Source organism: Patagioenas fasciata, chromosome 29 (assembly GCF_037038585.1).
Source record: "Patagioenas fasciata isolate bPatFas1 chromosome 29, bPatFas1.hap1, whole genome shotgun sequence".
Classification (NCBI taxonomy): Eukaryota; Metazoa; Chordata; class Aves; order Columbiformes; family Columbidae; genus Patagioenas; species Patagioenas fasciata.
This window is the reverse complement of record NC_092548.1, coordinates 4,304,662-4,328,975: the sequence shown is the minus strand read 5'-3', so window position 1 is coordinate 4,328,975 and position 24,314 is coordinate 4,304,662. Positions and strand designations below refer to the sequence as shown.

General features: G+C 60.5%; 1 long non-coding RNA gene across 2 annotated transcripts in view; it reads right to left on the bottom strand.

The window, feature by feature from the left end:
• Positions 1–701: 701 nt before the first annotated feature.
• The window catches only part of LOC136113822 (uncharacterized), a 50,418-nt gene continuing 26,805 nt past the window's right edge, over positions 702–24,314 (bottom strand). The window contains exon 3 of one of the 2 annotated variants that reach the window (XR_011736020.1): positions 702–1,388. This is a non-coding gene — a long non-coding RNA (uncharacterized lncRNA). Of the gene's footprint in view, positions 1,389–1,996; positions 2,111–24,314 lie in introns of those variants that run through there. The other variant, XR_011736019.1, reaches the window with a different exon arrangement.

Genomic DNA, 24,314 nt, shown 5'->3' with positions numbered 1-24,314 from the left:
ACAATGGGGGGTCCCCACGGTGCCACAATGGGTCCCCAGTGACAAGGGGAGTCCCCAGGATGCCATAATGGGCCCTGGGGAACAAGGGGGGCCCTGGGATGTCACAATGGGCCCTTGGGAAAAAGGCTGTCCCCTGAATGTCACAATGGGCCCTGGGGACAATGGGGGTCCCCAGGATGTCACAATGGGCTCTGGGGACAATGGGGGGTCCTGGAATGTCACAATGGGCCCTAGGGACAAAGGTTGGTCCCCAGGTTGTCACAATAGGTCCTGGGGACAACTGGGGGTCCCCAGGATGTCACAATGGGCCCTGGGGACAAGGGGGATACCCACGGTGTCAAAATGGGCCCTGGGGACAAAGGGAGGTCCCCAGGATGTCACAATGGGCCCTGGGGATGACGGGGGGTCCTGGGACGTCACAATGGGCCCTGGGGACAATGGGGCGTCCTGATATGTTAGAATGAGCCCTGGGCACAACTGGGGGGTCCTTAGATGGGGGGTCCTTATGTGGGGGGTGATGGTTAAAGTGTAAGTATGGAGAAGCTTGGCAGATTGATTATATTACACTTCCACAAACACGTCAAGGTAAGCGTTATGTACTTACAATGGTGGAAGCAACCACTGGATGGTTGGAAACATCTGCCGTACCTCCTGCTACAGCCCGAAATACCATCTTGGGCCTTGAGAAGCAAGTCCTTTGGTGGCCGGGTACGCCAGAAAGAATTGAATCAGACTATGGTACTCATTTCAAAACCAGTATTATAGACAATTGGGCCAAAGAACATGGTATTGAGTGGGTATATCATATTCCATATCATGCACCAGCCTCTGGGAAAACTGAAAGGTACAATGGTTTGTTAAAAACTACACTAAAGGCACTGGGTGGTGGAGCCTTTAAAAACTGGGATTCACATTTAGCAAAAGCCACTTGGTTGGTCAACACCAGGGGATCAACCAATCGAGCCGGGCCTGCCCAATCAGAAATTCTATGGACTGTGGAAGGAGATAAAGTCCCTGTAGTACACATGAAAAATATGTTAGGAAAGGCAGTCTGGGTTCCTCCTGCCTCAGGCACAGGCAAACCTATTCGTGGGATTGTTTTTGCCCAGGGACCTGGCAGCACCTGGTGGGTGATGCTTAAGGATGGAGAAGTTCGGTGTGCACCTCAAGGGGATTTGATTTTAGGTGAAAATATGCAATGCTGAACTGTACGATGTGAATTGCCGCACTAACAATGTTTAATAAGTGTCTTTCAGATCAAGACAATGGTGATGAAACCAGCGCTGGCTCCTTCGAGTGGCGCCCGACACCTTCTTGGAAGTTGGTGTCCTTAACCCACCAACAGGGGTCATGAGATGCACTTGGACCATTTTCCCTGCCCTGGGAGACTGTGGTGACAAAATGAACTTAATGAACTTTTCAAAGGATGGTCCACTGATTAATTACTCCTGTGTATACATGTACATATGTATATATATATAGTAGTAGTGATTAATTAGATTGTATTGATAGATTGTATTGATAAGGTTTAAGTATTCAGTGAATGTCATATGATAAGGGGTGGAATGTCCTGGTTTTGTTAAAAACAAGTTTCTCTTTTAGTGAATTTGCCTGTCAGCTCAAGCTTCATATCAGCTGCATTTTCCTGGAGAACCCGACACATGTTTTGGTTAAACCCAGCAAGGGAATGCAAACTTATTGACAAGCACAGATGGACATCTCGCGAGAGGGGCAACGAGAAACTGGTGATCGAGAGACTGACCAACGGTGAATAACATTCCATTCACGTGAATACTTCATAGAAAAGTGGGAGATCACGAGGATCTCGCCCCTTTTCCCTTTCTCCCTTTTTTCCTCATGGCCGACATCAGGAGAGGACCTTGCTGGTCGTCCCTGCGAACGGAGGCCAGTGAGAGACTGAATCCAGCTCCGGTTGGCTGCAGAGTCTGATCCAGGACTTTGGGTGCTGGCTCTGCAGTTGCTCAGACTTACAAGATTGGTTTTGTATATTTGTATCATTTTCTCTGTTCTCATCAGTAGCATCAGTAAAACATCTTGAACTTTTCCAACTCTCTCCCCTCTGTGCTTCTTCCCCTCCCGATCGCCTGTGCTGAGTGGGAAGGGGGGAGAGGGAGGGGCAAAAGGGGGAATTGGGGGGGGGAGAGGAGGTTGACAACACATCTGCCAGGGTTTGATTGTCACCCCGCAATCTTAACCCTCGACAGGGACAAAGGGGGTCCTGGGATGTCACAATGGGCCCTGGGGACAAAGGGCGGTCGCCAGGATATCACAATGGGCTCTGGTGACAATGGGGTCCCCAGGATGTCACAATGGGCCCTGGGGACAAGTTGGGGTCCCCTGAATTTCACAATGGGCCCTGGGGACAAAGAGGGCTCCCCAGCATATCACAATGGGCCCTGGGGACAATGGGGGGTCCTGGGACGTCACAATGGGCCCTGGGGACAAGGGGGGGTCCCCAGGATGTCACAATGGGCCCTGGGGACAAAGAGCGTCCCCAGCATGTCACAATGGGCCCCGGGGACAAAGGGGGTCCCCACGGTATCAGAATGGGCCCTGGGGAAAAAGGGGGGTCCCCTGAATGTCACAATGGGCCCTGGGGACAATGGGGGGTCCTGGGATGTCTCAATGAGCCCTGCGGACAAGGGTGGTACCCACGGTGTCACAATGGGCCCTGGGCACAACGGGGAGTCCCCATAGTGTCACAATGGGTCCTGGGGACAATGGGGGGTCCTGGGACGTCACAATGGGCCCTGGGGACAAGGGGGGGTCCCCAGGATGTCACAATGGGCCCTAAGGAAAAAGAGGAGTCCCCTGAATGTCACAATGGGCCCTGGGGACAAGGGGGTGCAGAGGATGTCACAATGGGCCCTGGGGACAATGGGGGGTCCTGGGATGTCACAATGGGCCCTGGGGACAATGGGAGTCCCCAGGGTGTCACAATGGGCCTTGGGAACAAGGGGGTCCCCCAGATATCACAATGGGCCCTGGGGACAATGTAAGGTCCTGGGCTGTCACAATGGACCCTGAGGACAAGGGGGGACCCCAGGATGTCACAATGAAGTCTTGGGACAAAGGGGGTCCCCAGGATGTCACAATGGGCCCTGGGGACAAAGCGGGGGTCCTGGAATCTCACAATGGGCCCCAGTGACAAAGGGGGTCCCTATGGTGCCACAATGGGCCCTGGGGACAAAGGGGGTCCCCTGGATGTCACAATGGGCTCTGGGGACAAAGAGCGTCCCCAGGATGTCACAATGGGCCCTGGGGACAAAGGAGGTCCCCACGGTATCAGAATGGGCCCTGGGGACAAGGGGGGTCCCCTGAATGTCACAATGGGCCCTGGGGACAATGGGGGGTCCTGGGATGTCACAATGAGCCCTGCAGACAAGGGTGGTACCCACAGTGTCACAATGGGCCCTGGGGCCAAGGGGGGGTCCCCATAGTGTCACAATGGACCCTGGGGACAAGGGGGTGCCGAGGATGTCACAATGGGCCCTGGGGACAATGGGGGGTCCTGGGACCGCACAATGGGCCCTGAGGACAATGGTGGGTCCCCTGAATGTCAAAATGGGCCCTGGGGACAAAGGGGGGTCCGCAGGATGTCACAATGGGCACTGGGGACAAAGGGGGGGTCCCCAGGATGTCACAATGGGCCCTGGGGACAATGTGGGGTCCTGGGATTTCACAATGGGCCCCAGTGACAAAGGGGGTCCCCTGAATGTCACAATGGATCCTGGGGACAATGGGGGGTCCTGGGACGTCACAATGGGCCCTGGGGACAAGGGGGGGTCCCCAGGATGTCACAATGGGCCCTGGGGACAAAGAGGGGTCCCCTGAATGTCACAATGGGCCCTGGGGACAGGGGGGTGCAGTGGATGTCACAATGGGCCCTGGGGACAATGGGGGGCATCCAGGATGTCAGAATGAGTCATGAGGACAAGGGGGGGTCCCCATGGTGTCACAATGGGTCCCCAGTGACAAGGAGGGGTCCCCATGGTGTCACAATAGGCCCTGGGGACAAAGTGGGGTCCAAGAATGTCACAATGGGCCCTGGGGACAAAAGGGGTTGCCATGGTGCCACAATGGGCCCTGGGGTCAAAGGGGGTCCCCATGGTGCTACAATGGGCCCTGGGGACAAAGGGGGGTCCTGGGATGTCACAATGAGCCCTGGGGACAAAGGGGGTGTCCCCATGGTACCACAACGGGCCCTGGGAGGAAGGGGATGGCCAGGATGTCACAATGGGTCCTGGGGAAAATGGGGGGTGACCAGGATGTCACAATGGACCCTGAGGACAAGCGGGGGTCTCCATGGTGTCACAATGGGCCCCAGTGACAAAGGGGGTCCCCTGAATGTCACAATAGGTCGTGGGGACAACAGGGGGTCCTGGGACGTCACAATGGGCCCTGGGGACAAGGAGGGATCCCCAGGATGTCACAATGGGCCCTGGGGACAATGGGGGGTCCTGGGACGTCACAATGGGCCCTGGGGACAAGGGGGGGTCCCCAGGATGTCACAATGGGCCCTGGGGACAAAGAGGGGTCCCCTGAATGTCACAATGGGCCCTGGGGACAAGGGGGTGCAGAGGATGTCACGATGGGCCCTGGAGACAATGGGGGGTCCTGGGACATCACAATGGGCCCTGGGGACAAGGAGGGATCCCCAGGATGTCACAATGGGCCCTGGGGACAATGGGGGGTCCTGGGACGTCACAATGGGCCCTGGGGACAAGGGGGGGTCCCCAGGATGTCACAATGGGCCCTGGGGACAAGGGCGTGCCGAGGATGTCACAATGGGCCCTGGGGACAATGGGGGGTCCTGGGATGTCACAATGGGCCCTGGGGACAAGGTGGGATTCCCAGGATGTCACAATGGGCCCTGGGGACAAGGGGGTGTCCCCAGGATGTCACAATGAGCCCTGCGGACAAGGGTGGTACCCACGGTGTCACAATGGTCACTGGGACAAGGGGGGGTCCCTATAGTGTCACAATGGGTCCTGGGGACAAGTGGGGTCCCCTGAAAGTCACAATGGGCCCTGGGGACAATGTGGGGTCCTGGGATGTCACAATGGGCCCCAGTGACAAACGGGGGCCCCTGAATGTCACAATGGGCCCTGGGGACAATGGGGGGTCCTGGGACGTCACAATGGGCCCTGGGGACAAGGAGGGATCCCCAGGATGTCACAATGGGCCCTGGGGACAATGGCGGGTCCTGGGACGTCACAATGGGCCCTGGGGACAATTGGGGATCCCCAGGACGTCACAATGGGCCCTGGGGACAAAGAGGGGTCCCCTGAATGTCACAATGGGCCCTGAGCACAAGGGGGTGCCGAGGATGTCACAATGGGCCCTGGGGACAATGGGGGGTCCTGGGATGTCACAATGGGCCCTGAGGACAATGGTGGGTCCCCTGAATGTCACAATGGGCCCTGGGGACAAAGGGGGGTCCGCAGGATGTCACAATGGGCACTGGGGACAAAGGGGGGCGTCCCCATGGTGTCACAATGGGCCCAAGTGACAAGGAGGGTCCCCACGGTGCCACGATGGGTCCTGGGGACAAGGGCGTCCCCCAGATGTCACAATGGGCCCTGGGGACAATGGGGTTGCCCAGGATGTCACAATGGGCCCTGGGGACAATGGGAGTCCCCAAGGTGTCAGAACGAGCCCTGGGGACAAAGTGGAATCCTGGAATGTCACAATGGTCCCCAGTGACAAAGGGGTTCCCCATGGTGCCACAATGGGCCCTGGGGACAAAAGGGGTCCCCAGGATTTCACAATAGCACTGGGGACAAAGGGGGTCATGGGATGTCACAATGGGCTCCAGTGACAAAGAGGTTCCTCATGGTGCCACAATGGGCCCTGGGGACAAAGGGGGTCCCCTGGATGTCACAATGGGCCCTGGGGACAAGGAGGGTCCCCAGCATGTCACAATGGGCCCTGGGGACAAAGGGGGTCCCCACGGTATCAGTATGGGCCCTGGGGACATAGGGGGGTCCTGGGACGTCACAATGGGCCCTGGGGACAAGGTGGGGTCCTGGGACTTCACAATGGGCCCTGGGGACAAGGGGGTGCAGAGGATGTCACAATGGGCCCTGGGGACAATGTCGGGTCCTGGGACGTCACAATGGGCCCTGGGGACAAGGGGGGGTCCCCAGGATGTCACAATGGGCCCTGGGGACAAAGAGGGGTCCCCTGAATGTCACAATGGGCCCTGGGGACAAGGGGGTGCAGTGGATGTTACAATGGGCCCTGGGGACAATGGGGGGTGTCCAGGATGTGAGAATGAGTCCTGAGGACAAGGGGGGGTCCCCATGGTGTCACAATGGGTCCCCAGTGACAAGGAGGGGTCCCCATGGTGTCACAATAGGCCCTGGGGACAAAGTGGGGTCCAAGAATGTCACAATGGGCCCTGGGGACAAAAGGGGTTGCCATGGTGCCACAATGGGCCCTGGGGTCAAAGGGGGTCCCCATGGTGCTACAATGGGCCCTGGGGACAAAGGGGGGTCCTAGAATGTCACAATGAGCCCTGGGGACAAAGGGGGGTCCTGGGACGTCACAATGGGCCCTGGGGACAAGAGGGGATTCCTAGGATGTCACAATGGGCCCTGGGGACTAATGTGGTCCCCACGGTGTCACAATATGTCCTGGAGACAAAGAGGGGTCCCCAGGATGTCACAATGGGCCCTTGGGACAATGGGGTTCCTGGGATGTCACAATGGGTCCCCAGTGACAAAGGGGGTCCCCAGGATGTCTCAATGGGCCCTGAGGACAATGGGAGGTCCCCATGGTGTCACAATGGGTCCCCAGTGACAAGGGAGGTCTCCACAGCGCCAGGATGGGTCCTGGGGACAAGGAGGTCCCCAGGATGTCACAATGGGCCGTGGGGACAAAGAGGCTCCCCAGGATGTCACAATGGGACCTGGGGACAAGGGGGTCTCCAGGAACTCACAATGGGCTCTGGGGACAATGGAGGTTCCCCAGGATGTTCACAATAGGCCCTGAGGACAAGGGGTGGTCCCCATGCTGTCACAATGGGTCTCCAGTGACAAGGGGGTCCCCAAGGTGTCACAATGGGCCCTGGAGACAATGGGGGGTCCTGGGACGTAACAATAGGCCCTGGGGACAAGGGGGTTCCCCACAGTGTCACAATGGGCCCTGGGGACAAAGGGGGTCCGCACGGTGTTACAATGGTCCCGGGGGACAAAGGGGGTCCCCTGAATGTCACAATGGGCCCTGGGGACAATGGGGGGTCCTGGGACGTCACAATGGGCCCTGGGGACTAGGAGGGATCCCCAGGATGTCACAATGGGCCCTGGGGACAAAGAGGGGTCCCCTGAATGTCACAATGGGCCCTGGGGACAAGGGGGTGCAGAGGATGTCACAATGGGCCCTGGGGACAATGGGGGGTCCTGGGATGTCACAATGGGCCCTGGGGATAAGGAGGGATCCCCAGGATGTCACAATGGGCCCTGGGGACAAGGGGGGGTCGCCAGGATGTCACAATGGGCCCTGGGGACAAAGTAAGGTCCTGGGATGTCACAATGGGCCCTGGGGACAAGGGGGGGTCCCCAGGATGTCACAATGGGCCTTGGGAACAAGGGGGTCCCCCAGATATCACAATGGGCCCTGGGGACAATGTAAGGTCCTGGGCTGTCACAATGGACCCTGAGGACAAGGGGGGTCCCCAGGATGTCACAATGAAGTCTTAAGACAAAGGGGGTCCCCAGGATGTCACAATGGGCCCTGGGGACCAGGGGGGTCCTGGGATGTCACAATGGGCCCTGGGGACAAAGGGGGTCCCCACGGTATCAGAATGGGCCCTGGGGACAAGGGGGGTCCCTTGAATGTCACAATGGGCCCTGGGGACAATGGGGGGTCCTGGGATGTCACAATGAGCCCTGCAGACAAGGGTGGTACCCACAGTGTCACAATGGGCCCTGGGCACAAGGGGGGGTCCCCATAGTGTCACAATTGACCCTGGGGACAAGGGGGTGCCGAGGATGTCACAATGGGCCCTGGGGACAATGGGGGGTCCTGGGACCTCACAATGGGCCCTGAGGACAATGGTGGGTCCCCTGAATGTCAAAATGGGCCCTGGGGACAAAGGGGGGTCCGCAGGATGTCACAATGGGCACTGGGGACAAAGGGGGGGTCCCCAGGATGTCACAATGGGCCCTGGGGACAATGTGGGGTCCTGGGATTTCACAATGGGCCCCAGTGACAAAGGGGGTCCCCTGAATGTCACAATGGGTCCTGGGGACAATGGGGGCTCCTGGGACGTCACAATGGGCCCTGGGGACAAGGAGGGATGCCCTGAATGTCACAATGGGCCCTGGGGACAAGGGGGTGCAGTGGATGTCACAATGGGCCCTGGGGACAATGGGGGGCGTCCAGGATGTGAGAATGAGTCCTGAGGACAAGGCGGGGTCCCCATGGTATCACAATGGGTCCCCAGTGACAAGGAGGGGTCCCCATGGTGTCACAATAGGCCCTGGGGACAAAGTGGGGTCCAAGAATGTCACAATGGGCCCTGGGGACAAAAGCGGTTGCCATGGTGCCACAATGGGCCCTGGGGTCAAAGGGGGTCCCCATGGTGCTACAATGGGCCCTGGGGACAAAGGGGGGTCCTGGGATGTCACAATAGGCCCCAGTGACAAAGAGGGTCCCCAGGATGTCACAATGGGCCCTGGGGACAAAGAGGGGTCCCCTGAATGTCACAATGGGCCCTGGGGACAAGGGGGTGCAGAGGATGTCACAATGGGCCCTGGGGACAAGGGTGGTACCCACGGGGTCACAATGGGCCCTGGGCAAAAGGGGGGGTCCCCATAGTGTCACAATGGGTCCTGGGGACAATGGGGGGTCCTGGGACGTCACAATGGGCTCTGGGGACAAGGGGGGGTCCCCAGGATGTCACAATGGGCCCTGGGGACAAAGAGGGGTCCCCTGAATGTCACAATGGGCCCTGGGGACAAGGGGGTGCAGTGGATGTCACAATGGGCCCTGGGGACAATGCGGGGTGTCCAGGATGTGAGAATGAGTCCTGAGGACAAGGGGGGGTCCCCATGGTGTCATAATGGGTCCCCAGTGACAAGGAGGGGTCCCCATGCTGTCACAATGGGCCCCAGTGACAAAGGGGGTCCCCTGAATGTCACAATAGGTGCTGGGGACAATGGGGGGTCCTGGGACGTCACAATGGGCCCTGGGGACAAGGAGGGATCCCCAGGATGTCACAATGGGCCCTGGGGACAAAGAGGGGTCCCCTGAATGTCACAATGGGCCCTGGGGACAAGGGGGTGCAGAGGATGTCACAATGGGCCCTGGGGACAATGGGGGGTGTCCAGGATGTCAGAATGACTCCTGAGGACAAGGGGGGGTCCCCATGGTGTCACAATGGGTCCCCAGTGACAAGGAGGGGTCCCCATGGTGTCACAATAGGCCCTGGGGACAAAGTGGGGTCCAAGAATGTCACAATGGGCCCTGGGGACAAAAGGGGTTGCCATAGTACCACAATGGGCCCTGGGGTCAAAGGGGGTCCCCATGGTGCTACAATGGGCCCTGGGGACAAAGGGGGGTCCTGAGATGTCACAATGGGCCCTGGGGACAAAGGGGGTGTCCCCATAGTGCCACAACGGGCCCTGGGAGCAAGGGGGTAGCCAGGATGTCTCAATGGGTCCTGGGGAAAATGGGGGGTGCCCAGGATGTCACAATGGAGCCTGAGGAAAAGCGGGGGTCTCCATGGTGTCACTATGGGCCCCAGTGACGAAGGGGGTCCCCTGAATGTCACAATAGGTCCTGGGGACAATGGGGGGTCCTGGGATGTCACAATGGGCCCTGGGGACAAGGAGGGATCCCCAGGATGTCACAATGGGCCCTGGGGACAATGGGGGGACCTGGGACGTCACAATGGGCCCTGGGGACAAGGGGGGGTCCCCAGGATGTCACAATGGGCTCTGGGGACAAGGGGGGGTCCCCAGGATGTCACAATGGGCCCTGGGGACAAAGAGGGGTCCCCTGAATGTCACAATGGGCCCTGGGGACAAGGGGGTGCAGAGGATGTCACAATGGGCCCTGGGGACAATGGGGGGTCCTGGGACATCACAATGGGCCCTGGGGACAAGGAGGGATCCCCAGGATGTCACAATGGGCCCTGGGGACAATGGGGGGTCCTGGGACGTCACAATGGGCCCTGGGGACAAGGGGGGGTCCCCAGGATGTCACAATGGGCCCTGGGGACAAGGGCGTGCCGAGGATGTCACAATGGGCCCTGGGGACAATGGGGGGTCCTGGGATGTCACAATGGGCCCTGGGGACAAGGGGGGGTCCCCAGGATGTCACAATGGGCCTTGGGAACAAGGGGGTCCCCAAGATATCACAATGGGCCCTGGGGACAATGTAAGGTCCTGGGCTGTCACAATGGACCCTGAGGACAAGGGGGGACCCCAGGATGTCACAATGAAGTCTTGGGACAAAGGGGTCCCCACGATGTCACAATGGGCCCTGGGGACAAAGGGGGGTCCCCTGAATGTCACAATGGGCCCTGGGGACAATGGGGGGTCCTGGGATGTCACAATGGACCCTGAGGACAAGGGGGTGCCGAGGATGTCACAATGGGCCCTGGGGACAATGGGGGGTCCTGGGACCTCACAATGGGCCCTGAGGACAATGGTGGGTCCCCTGAATGTCAAAATGGGCCCTGGGGACAAAGGGGGGTCCGCAGGATGTCACAATGGGCACTGGGGACAAAGGGGGGCGTCCCCATGGTGTCACAATGGGCCCAAGTGACAAGGAGGGTCCCCACGGTGCCACGATGGGTCCTGGGGACAAGGGCGTCCCCCAGATGTCACAATGGGCCCTGGGGACAATGGGGTTGCCCAGGATGTCACAATGGGCCCTGGGGACAATGGGAGTGCCCAAGGTGTTCAGAACGAGCCCTGGGGACAAAGTGGAATCCTGGAATGTCACAATGGCCCCCAGTGACAAAGGGGTTCCCCATGGTGTCACAATGGGCCCTGGGGACAAAAGGGGTCCCCAGGATTTCACAATAGCACTGGGGACAAAGGGGGGTCATGGGATGTCACAATGGGCTCCAGTGACAAAGAGGGTCCTCATGGTGCCACAATGGGCCCTGGCGACAAAGGGGGTCCCCAGGATGTCACAATGGGCCCTGGGGACAAAGTGGGGTCCCCTGAATGTCACAATGGGCCGTGGGGACAATGGGGGGTCCTGGGACGTCACAATGGGCCCTGGGGACAAGGGGGTGCAGAGGATGTCACAATGGGCCCTGGGGACAATGTCGGGTCCTGGGACGTCACAATGGGCCCTGGGGACAAGCGGGGGTCCCCAGGATGTCACAATGGGCCCTGGGGACATAGAGGGGTCCCCTGAATGTCACAATGGGCCCTGGGGTAAAAGGGGGTCCCCATGGTGCTACAATGGGCCCTGGGGACAAAGGGGGGTCCTGGGATGTCAAAATGGGCCCTGGGGACAAAGGGGGTGTCCCCATGGTGCCACAACGGGCCCTGGGAGCAAGGGGATGGCCAGGATGTCACAATGGGTCCTGGGGAAAATGGGGGGTGCCCAGGATGTCACAATGGACCCTGAGGACAAGCGGGGGTCTCCATGGTGTCACAATGGGCCCCAGTGACAAAGGGGGTCCCCTGAATGTCACAATAAGTCCTGGGGACAATGGGGGGTCCTGGGACGTCACAATTGGTCCTGGGGACAAGGAGGGATCCCCAGGATATCAGAATGGGCCCTGGGGACAAAGAGGGGTCCCCTGAATGTCACAATGGGCCCTGGGGACAAGGGGGTGCAGAGCATGTCACAATGGGCCCTGGGGACAATGGGGGGTCCTGGGACATCACAATGGGCCCTGGGGACAAGGAGGGATCCCCAGGATGTCACAATGGGCCCTGGGGACAATGTGGGGTCCTGGGAAGTCACAATGGGCCCTGGGGACAAAGAGGGGTCCCCTGAATGTCACAATGGGCCCTGGGGACAAGGGGGTGCCGAGGATGTCACAATGGGCCCTGGGGACAATGGGGGGTCCTGGGATGTCACAATGGGCCCTGGGGACAAGGGGGGTCCCCAGGATGTCACAATGAAGTCTTGGGACAAAGGGGGTCCCCAGGATGTCACAATGGGGCCTGGGGACCAGGGAGGGTCCTGGGGTGTCACAATGGGCCCTGGGGACAAGGGGGGGTCCCTATGGTGCCACAATGGGCCCTGGGGACAAAGTGGGGTCCAAGAATGTCACAATGGGCCCTGGGGACAATGGGGGGTCCTGGGACGTCACAATGGGCCCTGGGGACAAGGGGGGGTCCCCAGGATGTCACAATGGGCCCTCGTACCAAGGGGGTGCCGAGGATGTCACAATGGGCCATGGGGACAATGGGGGGTCCCCATGGTGTCACAATGGGCCCTGGGGACAAGGGGGGGTCCCCAGGATGTCACAATGGGCCTTGGGAACAAGGGCGTCCCCCAGATATCACAATGGGCCCTGGGGACAATGGGGGGTCCTTGGATGTCACAATGGGCCCCAGTGACAAAGGGGGTCCCTATGGTGCTACAATGGGCCCTGGGGACAAAGGGGGGTCCTGGGATGTCACAATAGGCCCCAGTGACAAAGAGGGTCCCCAGGATGTCACAATGGGCCCTGGGGACAAGGGGGGGTCCCCAGGATGTCACAATGGGCTCTGGGGACAAGGAGGGTCCCCAGGATGTCACAATGGGCCCTGGGGACAAAGGGGGTCCCCACGGTATCAGAATGGGCCCTGGGGACAAAGGGGGGTCCCCTGAATGTCACAATGGGCCCTGGGGACAATGGGGGGTCCTGGGATGTCACAATGAGCCCTGCGGACAAGGGTGGTACCCACGGTTTCACAATGGGGCCTGGGCACAAGGGGGGGTCCCCATAGTGTCACAATGGGTCCTGGGGACAAGTGGGGTCCCCAGGATGTCACAATGGGCCCTGGGGACAATGTGGGGTCCCCTGAATGTCACAATGGGCCCTGGGGACAAGGGGGTGCCGAGGATGTCACAATGGGCCCTGGGGACAATGGGGGGTCCTGGGACCTCACAATGGGCCCTGGGGACAATGGTGGGTCCCCTGAATGTCAAAATGGGCCCTGGGGACAAAGGGGGGTCCGCAGGATGTCACAATGGGCACTGGGGACAAAGGGGGGGTCCCCAGGATGTCACAATGGGCCCTGGGGACAATGTGGGGTCCTGGGATTTCACAATGGGCCCCAGTGACAAAGGGGGTCCCCTGAATGTCACAATGGGCCCTGGGGACAAGGAGGGATCCCCAGGATGTCACAATGGGCCCTGGGGACAAGGGGGTGTCCCCAGGATGTCACAATGGGCCCTGCGGACAAGGGTGGTACCCACGGTGTCACAATGGGCACTGGGCACAAGGGGGGGTCCCTATAGTGTCACAATGGGTCCTGGGGACAATGTGGGGTCCTGGGATGTCACAATGGGCCCCAGTGACAAACGGGGCCCCTGAATGTCACAATGGGCCCTGGGGACAAGGGAGATCCCCATGGTGTCACAATAAGCCCTGGGGACAAAGTGGGGTCCTGGGATGTCACAATGGGCCCTGGGGACAATGGGGGTCCTGGGACGTCACAATGGGCGCTGGGGACAATGGGGGTCCCCACGGTGCCACGATGGGTCCTGGGGACAAGGGCGTCCCCCTAGATGTCACAATGGGCCCTGGGGACAATGGGGTTGCCCAGGATGTCACAATGGACCCTGGGGACAAAGGGGGGTGCGCAGGATGTCACAATGGGCACTGGGGACAAAGGGGGGGTCCCCATGGTGTCACAATGGATTCCCAGTGACAAGGAGGGTTCCCCATGGTGTCACAATAGGCCCTGGGGACAAAGTGGGGTCCTAGAATGTCACAATGAGCCCTGGGCACAAAGGGGGGTCCTGGGATGTCACAATGAGCCCTGCGGACAAGGGTGGTACCCACAGTGTCACAATGGGCTCTGGGCACAAGGGGGGGTTCCTGGGATGTCACAATGGGTCCTGGGGACAAGTGGGGTCCCCAGGATGTCACAATGGGCCCTGGGGACAATGTGGGGTCCTGGGATGTCACAATGGGCCCCAGTGACAAAGGGGGTCCCCTGAATGTCACAATGGGTCCTGGGGACAATGGGGGGTCCTGGGACGTCACAATGGGCCCTGGGGACAAGGAGGGATCCCCAGGATGTCACAATGGGTACTGGACACAAAGGGGGGGTCCCCATGGTGTCACAATGGGCCCAAGTGACAAGGAGGGTCCCCACGGTGCCACGATGGGTCCTGGGGACAAGGGCGTCCCCCAGATTTCACAATGGGCCCTGGGGACAATGGGGTTGCCCAGGATGTCACAATGGACCCTGGGGACAATGGGAGTCCCCAAGGTGTCAGAACCAGCCCTGGGGACAAAGTGGAATCCTGGGATGTCACAATGGCCCCCAGTGACAAAGGGGTTCCCCATGGTGTCACAATGGGCCCTGGGGACAAAATGGGTCCCCAGGATTTCACAATAGCACTGGGGACAAAGGGGGGTCATGGGATGTCACAATGGGCCCTGGGGACAAAGGGGGTCCCCACGGTGCCACAATGGGCTCTGGGGACAAGGAGGGTCCCCAGGATGTCACAATGGGCCCTGGGGACAAAAGGGGTTGCCATGGTGCCACAATGGCCCATGGGGTCAAAGGGGACCCCATGGTGCTACAATGGCCCTGGGTACAAAGGGGGGTCCTGGGATGTCACAATGGGCCCTGGGGACAAACGGGGTGTCCCCACGGTGCCACAACGGGCCCTGGGAGCAAGGGGGTGGCCCCAGGATATCACAATGGGTCCTGGGGAAAATGTAAGGTCCTGGGCTGTCACAATGGACCCTGAGGACAAGGGGGGTCCCCAGGATGTCACAATGAAGTCTTGGGACAAAGGGGTCCCCAGGATGTCACAATGGGGCCTGGGGACCAGGGGGGGTCCTGGGATGTCACAATGGGCCCCAGTGACAAAGGGGGTCCCTATGGTGCCACAATGGGCCCTGGGGACAAAGGGAGTCCCCTGGATGTCACAATGGGCTCTGGGGACAAGGAGGGTCCCCAGGATGTCACAATGGGCCCTGGGGACAAAGAGCGTCCCCAGCATGTCACAATGGGTCCTGGGGACAAAGGGGGTCCCCACGGTATCAGAATGGGCCCTGGGGACAAAGGGGGGTCCCCTGAATGTCACAATGGGCCCTGGGGACAATGGGGGGTCCTGGGATGAAACAATGAGCCCTGCAGACAAGGGTGGTACCCACGGTGTCACAATGGGCACTGGGCACAAGAGGGGGTCCCCATAGTGTCACAATGGGTCCTGGGGACAAGTGGGGTCCCCAGGATGTCACAATGGGCCCTGGGGACTAAGAGGGGTCCCCTGAATGTCACAATGGGCCCTGGGGACAAGGGGGTGCAGAGGATGTCACAATGGGCCCTGGGGACAATGGGGGGTCCCCTGAATGTCAAAATGGGCCCCAGTGACAAGGAGGGATTCCCAGGATGTCACAATGGGCCCTGGAGATAAGGGGGTGTCCCCAGGATGTCACAAGGGCCCTGGGGACAATGTGGGGTCCTGGGATGTCACAATGGGCCCCAGTGACAAACGGGGGCCCCTGAATGTCACAATGGGCTGTGGGGACAATGGGGGTCCTGGGACGTCCCAATTGGCCCTGGGGACAAGGAGGGATCCCCAGAATGTCACAATGGGCCCTGGGGACAATGGCGGGTCCTGGGACGTCACAATGGGCCCTGGGGACAAGGCGGGGTCCCCAGGATGTCACAATGGGCCCTGGGGAAAAAGAGGAGTCCCCTGAATGTCACAATGGGCCCTGGGGACAAGGGGATGCTGAGGATGTCACAATGGGCCCTGGGGACAATGGGGGGTCCTGGGACGTCACAATGGGCCCTGGGGACAATGGGGGGTCCTGGGATGTCACAATGGGCCCTGGGGACAAGGAGGGATCCCCAGGATGTCACAATGGGCCCTGGGGACAATGGGGGGTCCTGGGACGTCACAATGGGCCCCAGTGACAAGGGGGGGTCCCCAGGATGTCAAAGTGTGCCCTGGGTACAAAGAGGCGTCCCCGGAATGTCACAATGGGCCCTGGGGACAAGGGGGTGCCCTGAATGTCACAATGGGGCCTGGGGAAAATGGCGGGTCCTAAGACGTCACAATGGGCCCTGGGGACAATGGGAGTCCCCAAGGTGTCAGAACGAGCCCTGGGGACAAAGTGGAATCCTGGAATGTCGCAATGGCCCCCAGTGACAAAGGGGTTCCCCATGGTGCCACAATTGGCCCTGAGGACAAAAGGGGTCCCCAGGATTTCACAATGTGCCCTGGGTACAAAGAGGCGTCCCCTGAATGTCGCAATGTGCCCTGGGGACAAGGGGGGGTCCTAAGACGTCACAATGGGCTCTGGGGCCAAGCAGGGATCCCCAGGATGTCACAATGGGCCCTGGAGACAATGGGGGGTCCTGGGACGTCACAACGGGTCCCGGTGACAAGGGGGCATCCCCAGGATGTCAAAATGCGCCCTGGGGCCCAGGGGGGTCCTGCGATGTCACAATGGGCCCTGGGGACAAAGGGGGTCCCATGGATGTCACAATGGGCTCTGGGGACAAAGGGGATCCCCACGGTATCAGAATGGGCCCTGGGGACAAAGGTGGGTCCTGGGATGTCACAATGAGCCCTGCGGACAAGGGTGGTACCCACGGTGTCACAATGGGCCCTGGGAACAAGGGGGGGTCCCCATAGTGTCACAATGGGTCCTGAAGACAAGTGGGGTCCCCAGGATGTCACAATGTGTCCTGGGGACAATGTGGGGTCCTGGGATGTCACAATGGGTCCCAGTGACAAAGGGGCCCCCTGAATGTCACAATGGGTCCTGGGGACAACGGGGGGTCCTGCGACGTCACAATGGGCCCTGGGGACAAGGAGGGATCCCCAGGATGTCACAATGGGCCCTGGGGACAATGGGGGGTCCTGGGACGTCACAATGGGCCCCAGTGACAACGGGGGTCCCCAGGATGTCACAATGGGCCCTGGGGACAAAGAGGGGTCCACTGAATGTCACAATGGGCCCTGGGGACAAGGGGGTGCAGTGGATGTCACAATGGGCCCTGGGGACAATGGGGGGTCCTGGAATGTCACAATGGGCCTTGGGGACAATGGGGGTCCCCAGGATGTCACAATGGGCCCTGGGGACAATGGGGTTGCCCAGGATGTCACAATGGGCCCTGGGGACAATGGGAGTGCCCAAGGTGTCAGAACGAGCCCTGGGGACAAAGTGGAATCCTGGAATGTCACAATGGCCCCCAGTGACAAAGGGGTTCCCCATGGTGCCACAATTGGCCCTGGGGACAAAAGGGGTCCCCAGGATTTCACAATAGCACTGGGGATAAAGGGGGGTCATGGGATGTCACAATGGGCCCTGGGGACAAGGGAGATCCCCATGGTGTCACAATAAGCCCTGGGGACAAAGTGGGGTCCTGGGATGTCACAATGGGCCCCAGTGACAAAGGGGTTCCCCATGGTGCCACAATGGGCCGTGGGGACAAATGGGGTCCCCAGGATGTCACAATGAACCCTGGGGACAAACGGTGGTCCTGGGACATTTCAATGGGTCCTGGGGACAAAGGGGGGACCCCAGGATGTCACAATGGGCCCTGGGGACAAAGGGGGTCCCCTGGATGTCACAATGGGCTCTGGGGACAAGGAGGGTCCCCAGGATGTCACAATGGGTCCTGGGGACAAAGGGGGGTCCCGTGAATGTCACAATGGGCCCTAGGGACAAGGGGGTGCCGAGGAGGTCACAATGGGCCCTGGGGACAATGGGGGGTCCTGGGACGTCACAATGGGCCCTGGGGACAAGAGGGGATCCCTAGGATGTCACAATGGGCCCTGGGGACTAATGTGGTCCCCACGGTGTCACAATATGTCCTGGAGACAAAGGGGGGTCCCCAGGATGTCACAATGGGCCCTTGGGACAATGGGGTTCCTGGGATGTCACAACGGGTCCCCAGTGACAAAGGGGGTCCCCAGGATGTCTCAATGGGCCCTGAGGACAATGGGAGGTCCCCATGGTGTCACAATGGGTCCCCAGTGACAAGAGAGGTCTCCACGGTGCCAGGATGGGTCCTGGGGACAAGGAGGTCCCCAGGATGTCACAATGGGCCGTGGGGACAAAGAGGCTGCCCAGGATGTCACAATGGGACCTGGGGACAAGGGGGTCTCCAGGAACTCACAATGGGCTCTGGGGACAATGGAGGTTCCCCAGGATGTTCACAATAGGCCCTGAGGACAAGGGGTGGTCCCCATGCTGTCACAACGGGTCTCCAGTGACAAGGGGGTCCCCAAGGTGTCACAATGGGCACTGGGGACAATGCGGGGTCCTGGGACGTCACAATGGGCCCCAGTGACATGGGGGTCCCCAGGATGTCACAATGGGCCCTGGGGACAAAGGGGGGTCCTGGGATGTCACAATGGGCCCCAGTGACAAAGGGGGTCCCCTGAATGTTACAATAGGTCCTGAGGACAGTGGGGGGTCCTGGGACGTCACAATGGGCCCTGGGGACAAGGAGGGATCCCCAGGATGTCACAATGGGCCCTGGGGACAACGGGGGGTCCTAAGACGTCACAATGGGCCCCGGGGCCAAGAAGGGATCCCCAGGATGTCACAATGGGCCCTGGACACAATGGGGGGTCCTGGGACGTCACAATGGGCCCCGTTGACAACGGGGCATCCCCAGGATGTCAAAATGCGCCCTGGGGCCCAGGGGGTTCCTGCGATGTCACAATGGGCCCTGGGGACAAAGGGGGTCCCCTGGATGTCACAATGGACTCTGGGGACAAAGGGGATCCCCACGGTATCAGAATGGGCCCTGGGGACAAAGGGGCGTCCTGCGATGTCACAATGAGCCCTGCGGAAAAGGGTGGTACCCACGGTGTCACAATGGGCCCTGGGAACAAGGGGGGGTCCCCATAGTGTCACAATGGGTCCTGGGGACAAGTGGGGTCCCCAGGATGTGACAATGTGTCCTGGGGACAATGTGGGGTCCTGGGATGTCACAATGGGCCCCAGTGACAAAGGGGCCACCTGAATGTCACAATGGGTCCTGGGGACAATGGGGGGTCCTGGGACGTCACAATGGGCCCTGGGGACAAGAAGGGATCCCCAGGATGTCACAATGGGCCCTGGCGACAATGGGGGGTCCTGGGACGTCACAATGGGCCCCAGTGACAAGGGGGGGTCCCCAGGATGTCACAGTGTGCCCTGGGTACAAAGAGGCGTCCCCGGAATGTCACAATGGGCCCTGGGGACAATGGGGGGTCCTGGGATGTCACAATGGGCCCCAGTGACAAGTGGGGGTCCCCAGGATGTCACAATGGGCCCTGGGGACAAAGAGGGGTGCCCTGAATGTCACAATGGGCCCTGGGGACAAGGGGGTGCAGTGGATGTCACAATGGGCCCTGGGGACAATGGGGGTCCCCAGGATGTCACAATGGGCCCTGGGGACAATGGGAGTCCCCAAGGTGTCAGAACGAGACCTGGGGACAAAGTGTAATCCTGGAATGTCACAATGGCCCCCAGTGACAAAGTGGTTCCCCATGGTGTCATAATGGGCCCTGGGGACATAAGGGGTCCCCAGGATTTCACAATAGCACTGGGGACAAAGGGGGGTCCTGGGATGTCACAATGGGCCCTGGGGACAAGCGGGGGTCTCCATGGTGTCACAATGGGCCCCAGTGACAAAGGGGGTCCCCTGAATGTCACAATAGGTCCTGGGGACAATGGGGATCCTGGGACGTCACAATGGGTCCTGGGGACAAGGAGGGATCCCCAGGATGTCACAATGGGCCCTAGGGACAAAGAGGGGTCCCCTGAATGTCACAATGGGCCCTGGGGACAAGGAGGGATCCCTAGGATGTCACAATGGCCCCTGGGGACAATGGGGGGTCCTGGGACGTCACAATGGGCCCTGGGGACAAGGGGGGGTCCCCAGGATGTCAAAATGGGCCCGGGGGACAAAGGGGTGCCGAGGATGTCACAATGGGCCCTGGGGACAATGGGGGGTCCTGGGATGTCACAATGGGCCCTGGGGACAAGGGGGGGTCCCCAGGATGTCAAAATGGGCCCGGGGGACAAAGGGGTGCCGAGGATGTCACAATGGGCCCGGGGGACAAAGGGGTGCCGAGGATGTCACAATGGGCCCTGGGGACAATGGGGGGTCCTGGGATGTCACAATGGGCCCTGGGGACAATGTAGGGTCCTGGGCTGTCACAATGGACCCTGAGGACAAGGGGGGTCCCCAGAATGTCACAATGAAGTCCTGGGACAAAGGGGGTCCCCAGGATGTCACAATGGGGCCTGGGGACCAGGGGGTGTCCTGGGATGTCACAATGGGCCCCAGTGACAAAGGGGGTCCCTATGGTGCCACAATGGGCCCTGGGGACAAAGGGGGTCCCCTGGATGTCAGAGTGGGCTCTGGGGACAAGGAGGGTCCCCAGGATGTCACAATGGGCCCTGGGGACAAAGAGCGTCCCCAGCATGTCACAATGTGTCCTGGGGACGATGTGGGGTCCTGGGATGTCACAATGGGCCCCAGTGACAAAGGGGCCCCCTGAATGTCACAATGGGTCCTGGGGACAATGGGGGGTCCTGGGATGTCACAATGGGCCCTGGGGACTAGGAGGGATCCCCAGGATGTCACAATGGGCCCTGGGGACAATGGGGGGTCCTGGGACGTCACAATGGGCCCCAGTGACAAGGGGGGGTCCCCAGGATGTCACAATGGGCTCTGCGGACAAAGAGGGGTCCCCTGAATGTCACAATGGGCCCTGGGGACAAGGGGGTGCAGTGGATGTCACAATGGGCCCTGGGGACAATGGGGGGTCCTGGAATGTCACAATGGGCCTTGGGGACAATGGGGGTCCCCAGGATGTCACAATGGGCCCTGGGGACAATGGGGTTGCCCAGGATGTCACAATGGGCCCTGGGGACAATGGGAGTCCCCAAGGTGTCAGAACGAGCCCTGGGGACAAAGTGAAATCCTGGAATGTCACAATGGCCCCCAGTGACAAAGGGGTTCCCCATGGTGTCATAATGGGCCCTGGGGACAAAAGGGGTCCCCAGGATTTCACAATAGCACTGGGGACAAAGGGGGGTCATGGGATGTCACAATGGGCCCTGGGGACAAGGGAGATCCCCATGGCGTCACAATAAGCCCTGGGGACAAAGTGGGGTCCTGGGATGTCACAATGGGCTCTGGGGACAAGGAGGGTCCCCAGGATGTCACAATGGGCCCTGGGGACAAAGGGGGGTCCTGGGATGTCACAATGGGCCCCAGTGACAAAGAGGGTCCTCATGGTGCCACAATGGGCCCTGGGGACAAAGGGGGTCTCCTGGATGTCACAATGGGCTCTGGGGACAAGGAGGGTCCCCAGGATGTCACAATGGGCCCTGGGGACAATGGGGGGTCCCCACGGTATCAGAATGGGCCCTGGGGACAAAGGGGGTCCCCTGAATGTCACAATGGGCCCTGGGGACAATGGCGGGTCCTGGGACGTCTCAATGAGTCCTGGGGACAAGGGGGGGTCCCCAGGATGTCACAATGGGCCCTGGGGACAAGGGGTGCAGTGGATGTCACAATGGGCCCTGGGGACAATGGGGGGTGTCCAGGATGTGAGAATGAGTCCTGAGGACAAGGGGGGGTCCCCATGGTGTCACAATGGGTCCCCAGTGACAAGGAGGGGTCCCCATGGTGTCACAATAGGCCCTGGGGACAAAGTGGGGTTGCCATGGTGCCACAATGGGCCCTGGGGTCAAAGGGGGTCCCCATGGTGCTACAATGGCCCTGGGGACAAAGGGGGGTCCTGGGATGTCACAATGGGTCCTGGGGACAAAGGGGGTGTCCCCATGGTGCCACAACGGGCCCTGGGAGCAAGGGGGTGGCCAGGATGTCACAATGGGCCCTGGGGACAAGGGGGGGTCCCCAGGATGTCACAATGTGCCCTGAGGACAAGCGGGGGTCTCCATGGTGTCACAATGGGCCCCAGTGACAAAGGGGCTCCCCTGAATGTCACAATAGGTCCTCGGGACAATGGGAGGTCCTGGGACGTCACAATGGGCCCTAGGGACAACGAGGGATCCCCAGGATGTCACAATGGGCCCTGGGGACAAAGAGGGGTCCCCTGAATGTCACAATGGGCCCTGGGGACAAGGGGGTGCAGAGGATGTCACAATGGGCCCTGGGGACAATGGGGGGTCCCCTGAATGTCAAAATGGGCCCTGGGGACAAGGAGGGATTCCCAGGATGTCACAATGGGCCGTGCGGACAAGGGTGGTACCCACGGTGTCACAATGGTCACTGGGCACAAGGGGGGGTCCCTATAGTGTCACAATGGGTCCTGGGGACAAGTGGGGTCCCCAGGATGTCACAAGGGCCCTGGAGACAATGTGGGGTCCTGGGATGTCACAATGGGCTCTGGGGACAAACGGGGGCCCCTGAATGTCACAATGGGCCCTGGGGACAATGGGGGTCCTGGGACGTCCCAATGGGCCCTGGGGACAAGGAGGGATCCCCAGGATGTCACAATGGGTCCTGGGGACAATGGCGGGTTCTGGGACGTCACAATGGGCCCTGGGGACAAGGAGGGATCCCCAGGATGTCACAATGGGCCCTGGGGAAAAAGAGGGGTCCCCTGAATGTCACAATGGGCCCTGGGGACAAGGGGGTGCTGAGGATGTCACAATGGGCCCTGGGGACAATGGGGGGTCCTGGGACGTCACAATGGGCCCTGAGGACAATGGTGGGTCCCCTGAATGTCACAATGGGCCCTGGGGACAACGGGGGGTCCGCAGGATGTCACAATGGGCACTGGGGACAAAGGGTGGGTCCCCATGGTGTCACAATGGGCCCAAGTGACAAGGAGGGTCCCCACGGTGACAGGATGGGTCCTGGGGACAAGGGCGTCCCCCAGATGTCACAATAAGCCCTGGGGACAAAGGGGGGTCCTGGGATGTCACAATGGGCCCTGGGGACAATGGGAGTCCCCAAGGTGTCAGAACGAGCCCTGGGGACAAAGTGGAATCCTGGAATGTCACAATGGTCCCCAGTGACAAAGGGGTTCCCCATGGTGCCACAATGGGCCCTGGGGACAAAAGGGGTCCCCAGGATTTCACAATGGCCCTGGGGACAAAGGGGGGTCCTGGGATGTCACAATGGGCCCTGGGGACAAAGGGGGTATCCCCATGGTGCCACAACGGGCCCTGGGAGCAAGGGGGTGGCCAGGATGTCACAATGGGTCCTGGGGAAAATGGGGGGTGCCCAGGATGTCACAATGGACCCTGAGGACAAGCGGGGGTCTCCATGGTGTCACAATGGGCCCCAGTGACAAAGGGGTTCCCCTGAATGTCACAGTAGGTCCTGGGGACAATGGGGGGTGCTGGGACGTCACAATGGGCCCTGGGGACAACGAGGGATCCCCAGGATGTCACAATGGGCCCTGGGCACAAAGAGGGGTCCCCTGAATGTCACAATGGGCCCTGGGGACAAGGGGGTGCAGAGGATGTCACAATGGGCCCTGGGGACAATGTGGGGTCCTGGGATGTCTCAATGGGCCCCAGTGACAAAGGGGGTCCCCTGAATGTCACAATGGGTCCTGGGGACAATGGGGGGTCCTGGGACGTCACAATGGGCCCTGGGGACAAGGAGGGATCCCCAGGATGTCACAATGGGTCCTGGGGACAATGGGCGGTCCTGGGACGTCACAATGGGCCCTGAGGACAAGGAGGAATCCCCAGGATGTCACAATGGGCCCTGGGGACAATGGAGGGTCCTGGGACGTCACAATGGGCCCTGGGGACAAGAGGGGGTCCCCTGGATGTCACAATGGGCTCTGGGGACAAGGGGGGTCCCCAGGACGTCACAATGGGCCCTGGGGACAAAGCGGGGTGTCGACGGTGTCACAATGGGCCCCAGTGTCAAAGGGGGTCCCCATGGTGCCACAATGGGCCCTGGAGACAAAGGGGGTCCCTTGGATGTCACAATGGGCCCTGGGGACAATGGGGGGTCCTGGGATGTCACAATGAGCCCTGGGGACAAGGGTGGTACCCACGGTGTCACAATGGGCCCTGGGCACAAGGCGGGGTCCCCATAGTGTCACAATGGACCCTGGGGACAAGGGGGTGCCGAGGATGTCACAATGGGCCCTGAGGACAATGGTGGGTCCCCTGAATGTCAAAATGGGCCCTG